Source organism: Perca fluviatilis, chromosome 9 (genome assembly GCF_010015445.1).
Source record: "Perca fluviatilis chromosome 9, GENO_Pfluv_1.0, whole genome shotgun sequence".
In the NCBI taxonomy this organism is placed as follows: domain Eukaryota; kingdom Metazoa; phylum Chordata; class Actinopteri; order Perciformes; family Percidae; genus Perca; species Perca fluviatilis.
Genome location: NC_053120.1, coordinates 29,338,940 through 29,351,295, shown reverse-complemented (window position 1 = coordinate 29,351,295; position 12,356 = coordinate 29,338,940).

Genomic DNA, 12,356 nt, shown 5'->3' with positions numbered 1-12,356 from the left:
ATACTTCACGTTTTCATAATTTCTATATTTGGTCTTAGACACATGGAAATGGATAGTTTGTCCTATAACCCTGTTTAGGACCGGCATCTATTGATGGTGATTGATACTACATTGATATTAGCATATCATCTATCATCTGTGTAGGTTTTTGTTGGTGGACATAATTTAGTTCATCAATGTCAATAACAATTGAGACATTATCGTTTGTCAGGTAAAACTCATTTGAAAAAATGGCGATTTGGTGAACACTGACACTGTGACATTTTTAGAGAATTTTATATTTTAAAACTGGTGTGTGAAACTCTCAAATGTAAACAGAATTTGTGTTTGAATGTTATTGTCAGAGTGACTTTCTCACAATAAAATGATAATATAAGAGGAAGGCAGCTCTAGAAGGTTAATGACTAGGCTAATTGGATGGGTTAAAATTCATTTTCACGTGAAAAAAAACTGTTGCAAAAGAACATGGTGTTTTTTTTTTATTTTCATCACAAACATTTGACCTGAGTGAAACTCAATCGGCAGAACTTCTGCACGAGTTGACTATTTACAGCAAATAATAATAGGAGAGATATGCAGATTTTAATTTTTTAAATTGTGTTATTTATTGTTAAACATGAAACCAATTAGCTTTGGGAGATATTGAGAGTGCCCAATTGCTGACTGGTTTCCCATGCCACCCAAGTAGACAACACACAGACTCAGAAAGGCTCAGGAGCGGAAATCAAACCCTTACCTGTGAGGTCACACTGCTGAAAACTAAGGTGGCCTTGGAGAGCTCAGAGGCAGGTCAATCACTGATCTCTGTCCTACACTGTATGTACACTGGTCTATGTCCAACAGAGGCTTATTTTTTATTTTTATTTATTTGATTAGGACAATGCACATTAATCAACATTTCTGTAAATGCGCCAGTGTTAGCCAGTCAGCTAATTTTCAACTGTAGTCCTAGCTGCTTGCATGTCTTTATGGTGGGAAGAACCCGGAGCACCCGGAGGAAACCCACGCAAGCACAGGGAGAACATGCAAACTCCACACAGAAAGGCCTGGGACAACATCTGTGAGGCAGAAGTGCTAACCACTGAGCCACGTGCTGCTATCCATGGAACAGAGGCAAATCACTTGTCTCTGTCCTATAGAAGCTATCTACTGGTTTCTGGCCTACCATTCAAAAGAAAACAATAACCCCCCCCCAACCCAAAGTCCAATCCACAAAGCATTTCTTGCCAAACTTTTGAATGGAGGAGAATAATAGGTTGACGGCACTTTGCTTCTTTGGTTTCATTAGGTGGTCTTTGAATGTGGAGACGATACATTTTTCAACTTCAGGTTCGTCTAGGTTCATTGAAACCAGCACAGCATCAGCATAGCCCCACCTCTTGCACATGTCTTTTAAAATGGCTTTGCTGAGGTGTTCATACGTTTCTTTGGTGATTTCGAAATCTTCTCCCTCGACTTCGGCCCATATCTTTTTGAACAGGCGCTCAATGATGGTGTCTGAGTTTCCAATTGTTGTGTTCACCTTGGCTTTGTCGAAGGTCCGCAAAACCAGCTTCTGCACAAGTAGCCTGACAGACATTTTGTTTTTCTCTTCCTGGGCTGTTGCGTTCTGCACATGTTTGGCATCCGCCTCCTCAGATACTGCGACTGTAGGCGTAGGTGTAGGTTGGATCGTAGGTGTAGATGTAGATTCAGACATAGGTGCAGGTTTTGGTGTAGGTTTTGATGTAGGTGAGGGTGTAGGTTTTGGTGTAGGTGAGGGTGTAGGTTTTGGTGTAGGGGAGGGTTTTGGTGAGGGTGTAGGTTTTGGTGTAGGGGAGGGTTTTTGTGAGGGTGTAGGTTTTGGTGTAGGTGAGGGTGGAAGTGTGGGTGATACTGACTCAGTTTTCTTGACAGCCTGTTTAATCTTGTCACTGTGGATGCCAGCACGAGTGCACAGCCACCACTTCATCAGTCCCAGGTAACGCCACACTTTGCAATGTATTTCACCATGCACGCTATCAGGTGATGGGGAAGCAGACAGTGTCCTTTTAATTGATCCTGGGACAGTCTCCGGAATCATCCCCTCTGTGACGTGATTGTAAAGGAGATCATGAAGATCTCCTGTGAACACCTGGTCTTTACCGTTGGAAATATTCTTTAATTTACCAAACATAACCTCACTTCCAACTTGTCCTTTTAAACTATTTTCTGTAGAAAACAGAGAGTCAACATCAGTCAAGAAGGACTGCATTGACCTCTTGCTTTTAACTTTGGAGTCTGGGTGGAATTTGCTGGCTAGTTGTGTCGCCATGCGATGTATTGACAGTTTGGCAAACTGTGTGGCAAAAAAGATCTTTATCTTGTTCCCCACTCCTTTCAAGGGCAGTTTCTCTCTGTATTCCGGGATGATACATGTTCCTCTGGATTCCAGGGTGATACATGTCACATTGGGTTCTGGGCTAACGCTTTTCTCTCTGGGTTCTGGGCAAATACTTGCAGCATCTTTCTCTTCCAGACTCTTAACCTCCTGGACAATTACCTGAGCGATGTCATCTGCAATAATTTTAATCTCCTGGGAGGTGTTAGATTGCAGCTGTGCATACTCAGCGTCGGTCATATCATCCAGAATAGGTTCTGTGAGTCCACTGACCTCATTTGTAATTATTTTCTGGACAGCTATAGTTGTTGCAGTCAGAAAGTTGTCCTCTGATGCTCTTGAGACCAGGGATTTTGATTTCACAGATCTGGCTGCTGACTGGCAGCGATCAGTGTCTGCTTCCTCTTGATCTTCCATCCCAAGTTGTCCATCAGTGTCAATCTGTATGGAGATGCCCTGTCTTGTCCGTGCTCTACATGGTCCAGGTGTGCACAAAACATCTTGCATCTTGCCCATGAATGCTTTCAACATATCGCAGGCATGACGGACCATCACATTAAGTTTGCGAGGGGGTGTCACACGCTCACTAAATACAGGCTCCAAAGTGTCCGCACTATTGCTGATGGCAGAGTCAATGCTTTTTGCAACCTCTGTAACAATCATGTTGTTCAAATCTTTTGAGCTGTCACAGTGGACAGGGTCCTTTACTTGCAGAACCTCAGCAAAAGTCTGATGAAGTGTGTCGCCGAGACTGGACCGAACATGCTCCTCAGACATTATTTGGTTATATTTCTGCTCCAGTGTCGCCAAAATGGATTTCGACACTAATGAAATTAGGTCCAAAATCATCTCCGCCAACAAGATTGATGTGGCATCATCCTCTGCACCTTGCAGCACCAATCTTTGCTGTTCCATTGTCATCCTTTTGAAAAAGGACTCAATCACTGGACGAATATCTTTCACTCCGATCTTCGATATGTCCTTCGTCTGGGAACTTTCCATTTTGGTGATTGTATTAGATACTTTTGTTGACTTGTTTTTAATGAACTGTTTTCTCAGAAGAACTTTCAGCAGATGTGAGTAAGCCATAGTGCAGAATGATTTTCCCCGATGCATGAATCTGTCTTATAGGCAAAATGGCATGTCATTCATATGAAAGGCATAAACATTTGGATGAAAGACATCATCACACTTGATGTCAGATCAAAGGACATGCCAGCTAAGTTCCGTCCCCAAACAGCAACTGCAGCTTAGCAACCGTTGCTAGGCACCAGTGGCACTCTCTGACAGCTCTATTTAATTCTGTTCTAATTCTGTTTAAAATTAGCTACCGATATAAAATATCCCAACGACAGTTGTCATTCTAGCAGCGAAAGCAGACTAAAATTATGTTTTTGTCTTCTTATGTAAAGGCCTACGAACCTGACCAAAAGAAATTGTGCACGAGCCTTCACAGTCACGTCTTCTTATGTCTGAAATCAAAGAATCATTGCGCTGTGTCCGGAATCAGTCACTCACTCACTACTCCTTGATCACTACATCGGGGAGTTCTATGTAGAGCACTAGGGAGCTCAGCGGTAAAATGAAAAAAACACTTTCAGACACTACACTGTCATTTTCTCTGCGCCAACCATTACGTTATTGCTGTCGCGCAAAATAAACATCCAATACTGTTGCTATTGTAGCATTACCTTATTCTTCCAAAACAATAATCCAATCTACGATCCAAAAAACAACATTTTTCAATGGAATCTCATTGCTAGGCAACAGCCTGGCCCCTTGTTAACTTCCTGTCAGTTGATGTCATTCAAATTCGCTAGGTGCACAACAATGGAATTAGAATTTCCGGGTTATCTGCGGTGACCTGGACCACTTCCGGCCACTGCTTCCGTTGATAGCGCTCTCTAGCTTACTTGACGGACCGTCCAGCATACTGTAAAAAAAACATGAGTCTTTTTGGTATTAAAGCTGGTAAGCATTTGAAACTTCAGCACCAAGTAAAGAAGACTTCTCTTCACTGCTGTGCAGACGCGTAACTATCGGTAAGCAGGGTAAGCGGTGCTTACGGGCCCGGACCAATCAGGGGCCCGCATCACTGGACGATATTGATTGGGCCCCCTATCGCATTTTCATTACTTGCGACAGCAGTCCCACGTGCAGCCACTGACCAAGCGGGAGTGAGAACGGGTCAAATTCATTTCCTTGTTTCTGTTATGAAGACGAGACGTGTGTGACTCATTGACATATATATAATGGACCAATAGACCCCGTTGCTCTGGACGGAGACCAATGAAGGCTATTAGAAGCACTTTTCCAGTGACCTCTTGCTTTACTGCGCAGCCTCCAACTGAGAGAGACAACGTAAATGTGACGTGAGCAACGTGTCTGAAAGTTGTAAGTCTTCTGGTAGCTGTGCGAAGAGAAATCGCAATCATTCCCAATCTTACAGAGACAGAGAGTGTAGGTATATGTAAGGAGATAACATAAGCACAGGCTAATTATTGCTAACTAACATGCTAGTTAACATTAGTAATTAAACCTAAACAGCTAATGTAAGTCGAAACTGCCTGCAAGCTTCTCCTGTACTATACGGTAATTCTTCTACTGTGCGACAGTAAGTCACTTGGTTATGACACAATCGTTAACCTATTTTTACAAAAACGTTTGCTACGGAGCCATAACGTGAGGTACAAGGTAATGGAGCCTTTTATACGTTGTTGTGTTTCTTTAGAAATAAACAATGGAGAAATAGAGTCTTTAAACACTTCAGATGTAAAGTTATTCGCAGTCAAGTGACGTAAAAAAAGAATGGCGGTCAGTGGAATGCTAACAGGAGGTGATACCTTTGGAGCAACAAAATGGCGCCATCGGAGGTTCGAGTTCTGAAGTGAAGCTTACCCCCTTGGTGTGACTCGAACATCTCACATTTACCAACAAAATGTACAGTGAAAGACCGTGCAAAACATTTCAGACCGTCCTGCCAACATTTTAACATCAATGTACGCTGTAACGTTTTTTCACTATAAAGTCAGCAGCTGCTGTTTCAGTACTGTCTGCTCTCTGCAGCGAGCAGGGCTGCTGCTCCATTTCCCCCGTGACTGACGCGCGCACGCACACACACACAATCACACATGGATGCAGGAAAAAACGGAGATGAGATGTACAGGATGACCTAAATTGAGGACAGCTATGCTCGTGTAAGTGCAATGATAAGTTAAAGTTCAATAAGTTTATCAAACCGTATGAATGTGTGTGTGTGGCCAGGATAGGAAATTAACAATAACAAGATCAACAAGCCACTGACAGTGACATTTATGTTCATATTTGATTAATTCAATAAATTATTATTTTTTGTCTTAAATACACCAGCCATTTTCATATTATACCAACATTTGCAGCATACTGAGCCTTTTTGGTAAGGTTTCTAGGAAATCTCCGCCCAGAGTAATTAATTAATAGTAATAATTATTATTCTTCTTAATTGTAAATCACTTTGGATAAAAGCGTCAGCTAAATGACATGTAATGTAATGTATTCTTATATTATATAAGTTTCCTTTTTATTTTTAAAGAACTGTACAAAAAAATTTCAACTTTTTTTGCAACTTTCACTCACTCATTGCAACAAACATACAAAAGACGTTGCAACTTTTATCGAAATTTTTTTACAAAAGCTCCCAAACAAAGAAATCAGGCATTTTGGGCAGCAACAACCTCAAAAAAAGGCCGCGAAATCCTGGAAGGACTTCCCTTGTGTGTTTTTTCATGTGTTATTGTGTTTTTTTTGTTGTTGTTGTGGTGCGCGTAGGCTACTCCTGATTTTGTCAGTCATCTCATCCCTTATATGCTGTGTCTCTGTGATCCTATCCTGTCCTATTCATGGTAGCCTACTCGTGGACATTGCGACATCATCACGTGCTGTAGTAGGGGGGCCCGCCTTGATAATTCTGCTTAGGGGCCCGGTGTTGGCTCGTTACGCCACTGCTGCTGTGTACCGCTGTGTACCAGTATTCATCGCGGTATAATTCCATCCTGAGTTTCCATCGTTTCCCTGTGGATGAAGAGATGAAGTCTGTGTGGACGGCAAAGATTCGGTGGGAGAACTTCTCCCCGATTGACGGCACTCGATTTTGCAGTGTTCATTTTCTACCTGGGGATTGTGTGGGACTGAGACGTTTAAAGAAGGGTCCCATGTCTGTTCGCCTGGAACAATTTCTCTCTTCCGGCACCCAGGCTCAATGTCTGGCAACGTCACCCGAGACCTCTGACCCCAGAGTTACTGCCGGCGGACATGTCTGAATGTGTGTGTGTGTGTGTGTGTGTGTGTGTGTGTGTGTGTGTTCAATTGCCATGGCCCTTGTCTTGTCAATGATTGTGCGACAGCTTTGCAGCCTATCCAACAGCAACCCTAACTATCAAATCTCCACAGATCTGTTAATGTTAATTTCTGTTTATTATCATCATTGTTTATTATAACCCATATGCGTTAAGGTCTTGTTGTTATTATTTTATTTCAGATTTGCATCGTACAAATCTTTCCTGGCCTTTTGGAAACAAGTGGAGCCAGCTGCAAACACAAAATTTGTCAGAATCTCCTCAGCCAACGCTGCCTCTGCCAATGCTGCCTCAGGTATCACCCCACACCGAGCTACAAAACTGCTACTCATCGATGAATTGCTGCTATTTCTGATGCATCTTTCTGTGGGTCGCTTTTCGACTCACCAGACCACCGTCCACAGGATTATAACATCATGGACTCACTTTTTGTATTGTAACTGCTGGGTTCCATTCACCTGTGGATACAACCAGAGGATGTCAAAGCATACCTCCCACCAGAATTTGCTGCATTTCCTGACACACAAGTGATCCTGGACTGCACAGAGATATTTTGTCAGACCCCCTCCTCTCTCCTTCTGCATAGTGAGGTTTATTCTTCATATAAATCTCATAATACCTTCAAAGCTACGATTGGCATCGCACCCCATGGTCCCATCACCTTTGTTTCCCCACTGTATGCAGGCTCAATGAGTGACAGGGACATTTTTAAATTGTCTGGTATAACCAAATGCCTCACACCAGAAATGGCCATTATGGTGGACAAAGGCTTTCTAGTGGACAACCTTGTCGCTGGAAAGGTTTACCGACCTGCCTTCCTGGTAAAGAACACTCAATGGCCAAAGAGAATGTCCATGTTGAGAGGTGCATCAGGAGGGTCAAGGAGAACAAACATCTCTGGTTCTCTTGACCAGCTGTTTTCAGTTGCTTGCCTCTTGGTAAATTACCAGTATGAGCCCCTTGTCAAGGCATTATCTATTCAATACAAGACTGTTTGGACTTTTCTCTTTGTGCCTTGACACACTGCATTAACTGTACTGTTTTGTAACCTGTGATATACCTTTCAGTAAATGATCAGACGTTTACTTGATGTTTACCTTGAATTGTATTGCCTCTTATACAGTGCCTGGGCCACAAATACATCAGACATTTTTATAAATAAATAATTGCATTTGTAAATGAGCTAAACACCCAACAGTAACATAAGGCACCATGTATAGGTTTGTAGTGATAACTATATGCACAAGCATGCTACAGGCATGTATATTTTAGTTATGTTTGTATACACAACTATATGACTTAAGTCAGTACTGGATGAACATCATGGGTTTGTAGAGAACTGTTGACATTTAACTGCACACAGAAATAGCGGCATCTGTCTTTGAGCTGAACACTTAACAATAACAAGGCACCTTGTATAGGGTTGTAATGACAACTAGAGACATTACATTAACAAAAGGCACCTTGTATAGGTTTGTAATGACAACTATATACATTACATAAACAAAAGGCACCTTGTATAGGTTTGTAATGACAACTATATACATTACATAAACAAAAGGCACCTTGTATAGGTTTGTAATGAAAACTATATACATAAACAAAAGGCACCTTGTATAGGTTTGTAATGATAACTATATACATAATAAACATGAAACTATTTACAGACACGTGCATGTGTACTTTGTAATGAGAACTATGAGGTAACATTTTACACGTACCTAGGGAGAATGGGGTGATTCAAGTTTTCATGGAACATGATGACTAAAAGTAGAAAGCTAGAAAGTGTGCATCTCTCTCCTCCCTCCATTGTTGTTTACGTTTGTGCCGCTGCGTGGTACATGTGAATTGTCCTCATGCTGAAAACGTGACTTGACGCATACGTGACTTCACTCCCCGAGACGCAAGAAGAAAGCAAATATATATATTTTTACTAAGGAAAATGACAAAAATAGTAACGCACAGTGACTTGGATAAGTAACTTTAATCTGATTACTGGTTTGGAAATAGTAACGCGTTAGATTACTCGTTACTGAAGTACGTTACTAAGTAACGCGTTACTGGCATCACTGCTCATGGCAGTGTGCTACCCAACTGGCCCGTTATGAGAGCTAATCAACACATATTTGCGTTCATCAACCACCAGAATCTGACTGTGTGTGTGTGTGTGTGTGTGTGTGTGTGTGCGCGCAGAGAGAGAGAGAGAGAGAGAGAGAGAGAGAGAGAGAGACGGTGTTGTCTTGTGTCGTATGATCGTTAACATATTTAACATTTCAGCAGAGGTGTTCATTTCCATACAGGTTTAGTGGCTTGACGGTTAACGGTGAAGTAGGGCAGGGGTCTTCAACGTTTTTCAAGCCAAGGACTCCTTAACTGAAAGAAAGACGGAGCAGGGACCCCATGCTACATATATTGTATAAATTGAAGTGGCATATTAAACTGGGCCTACAATAACTTGTGGGGCTGCCTAAAACCTTTATACATATCTTTTTGCATAGAATACTAAGATATTAAAATAGCCTGTTCATTTTTAACATGATTTTATATATCATGTTTTAATGTTAAACATACATGTAGCACTGTGAATCCTTATACTGTATCTGGGGATGGCCTTAGTGACATCCTTACCTATAGGCCAGTAAACCTATCGTCATTGGGGATTCATTTTTGATAATATGTTGGATTAATTTGAGGACTTTCTGGAAAAAACTTAAAAAACATAAAAATAATTTGGAGGCCCCCCTGCATTGACTCTGAGGATCCCCTAGGGGTCACGGACCCCTTGTTGAAGATCCCAGAAGGAAGGGGATTTGATTCGCGTGGGTATAATGGCGACAGTAATGTTATTAGTTAGCAGTATACTTAATCTTTACCCGGGTTGAGTCTGATATAAAGTGCTGTATATGTCCGGTTAATCAGCTCTGAGATTTTCTCGCATTGCACAGCGCTGTGAAAGAACAATCTCAGAGTTTCCTCTTAGCGAAAAAATAGACAGCCAACCTTATTCCACACAACAGTTGCGATGTTCCTTTCAGCTATCCGCCTGTGCTCAGGAAAGTGAAGAAAAGTAAATTTGGTATATCCAGCAATCCAGGGACCTGCACAGGTACGGGCTATTGCTGCCCTGATTGGATAGCTGCCCCTCTGGCGAAAGAGCCTAAATAAACTTTTCTTTCTTTCTTTTTTTTCTCTTGTGGCTGCATACGCCCATCATTACTCAAGTTAAAGTGATGGTTCGGAGTAATTTCACCCTAGGGTCCTTTGCACCATGACCTCGAGCCAAACACCCCCCCAGAAGCTTTTTTCACCTGGGTCGAACATTGGGAGAGTTAGCGTAGAGTAGCGTTATCAGCTGAATAGTACAAACAGGTTATGCACTCATAAAACAATGGATTGGAAAGTTTGTAAGTACACCAGAAGTTTATGAACACTTGCCGGCTCTCTTCTGCTAGCTGCTGCTGCTGCTGCTGCTACCTGCAGTAAGCCGAGTGCTTAGGGCCGTCTACAAATTACAACACCGAAAAGAGATGCAACAAAAATATTTATTAATTTAACTTTTTCTTTTTAAAGTAAGTGCTGTAGTATAACTAGCAGGAGACAAGTTATAATTGATGCAAAAGACCCTAGGGTGAAATTACTCCGAACCATCACTTTAAATCAAATTATATTCACTATATCATTCAATCTTGCCCTCAGCAATGCCCTCTGCCCCAAGTCACGTGACTTTGCTTTTTATTCTCACACACGGAGCAGCGCAAGCCCTTCTGCCTTCACGTGAGTTTTTAAAGTTATGGAGATTATGACAAATGCCCTGTGAATAGGGTGACCAGACGTCCCGAAAAATTCGGGACAGTCCCGAAATCTAAGCAGTTGTCCCGAATCCTGAATCCTGCCCTAATTGTCCCGAAAATTAGAGCAAAGTCTCAAGAGCAGACTCTCGAGTAGTTGTAGTCTGATAGAACATTAAAAACTGTTCATGGTGATTGAGTTATCCTGCAGCGCAGTCATTGGGCCCTATTTTAACAATCTGAAACGTAAGTGTGAAACGCAAAACGCAAGTAGCTTTGTGGGCGGATCTCGGGCGCTGTTGCTATTATACCGGCGGGATAAATGAGTCTTGCGCCCGACGCAAATCTAAAATGGGTTGGTCTGAAGTAGCTAGGTGTGGTTTGGGCATAACGTGAAAATAACCAATCAGAGCGTCATCTCACATTCCCTTTAAGAGCAGGCGCACTTGTTCCATGGCAGATTGCTATTATGACGGTGGATTTGCCTGGCGCACGCCAGCGGGAGCTGTCCGGGATGCGGCAAAGTAATAAATGCCCATCTTGACCGGGTGGCGATGTTGCTGCGGCCTCTCGGGCGCATCTCCTCAAGTCTGGAGAAGATTGCTGCAGCCATGGAGCGTGGGCCTCCAAACACACCACCTGCACCTGTTGTGCCCCTTCCTCCTCCCCCCACTCCATCTCCGTCCACCCGCTCCATCAGGAGCGCATCGCGCATTGCCACTCCCAAACCAGATTCCGCCGGAGTGTCCAATCCCACCGTAGTTCAACATCACGTCTCCTTAATTCCTCTAATATTTCCTCATTTATGTCATCAACACATCCATGATTCATGGAAATGTTGTGTAAAACACAACAAGCCACAAAGAATGCTGCGACTTTTTGAGGACTGTACTGTAAAGTGCCTCCTGACCGATCCAAACACATGAAGCGCACTTTCAGTAATATTTTTCTTTGTAATTATGTATGGTTTTCAAAAATGGGAACTGCTGTAGATGAGAGAAGTGTATGCGCGTTGTGCACACGCTACATTATGGTCAAGCATTCGTCCCTAAAATAGCATCTGAATAACGCGCTACTGACTTTAGACTAGCGCCACTGACTTTAGACCAGGTTTTTCCTGGTCAGTGGCGGAATTGTTTTCTGAAACTGCAAAATAGCACCACGTAACTTTAGCTGTCCAAATTGCTCGAAATGCTCTAAAAGCGAGTTCATTGGTTACCCAGGAAACCAAGTGTGAAGTAGATTGGATGAACGGTTCATGAGATATTTCAAAGACAGACGCATATACATACATACACACATACACGCACACATACAGAGGAATCCCGATTCATTAGATAGATTAAGCAAAAAAGGAAGTGTGTTGTAAGTTACTCTGCCTGTGGGTTGCTGTGAGGCCTGTTGTTGCATCCAGTCTTCCAAAAGCAAGAGAGAAGTAAAGGCTGTCTTCTGTGGAGTAGGGTTAGAAGAAGTTTAGTCAGTAAAGTATCATCACAATTACACATCTGTGCCATTTATTTAAATTTTTGGCTTGTTTAAGGTTTCATTTCAGTCTGGTTTATTTGCATGGTTAAATTAATGATTACAACTCATAAATCAAAAAAGTTGTGATATAATTGCAATGGCACATTCCCTGTTTTGCTCAGCGGACCCTGTGTCCCTGGACCCAATCACTTGACTTAGAAGCAGTTTGTAGTTTTACCATTATCTAATAAAGTGATGACACAAGACCCACTAAGGGTTGTAGTGACGTGCTGATCACTGGATCCATTCTGATCTGAAGAATGCCTAAGGGCCAAACCGTTGTCAGAATAAATAAAGATATGCAGAGTGTGTGACACACTGTTACAGGAAAAAATGTTAGAGGAACCTACA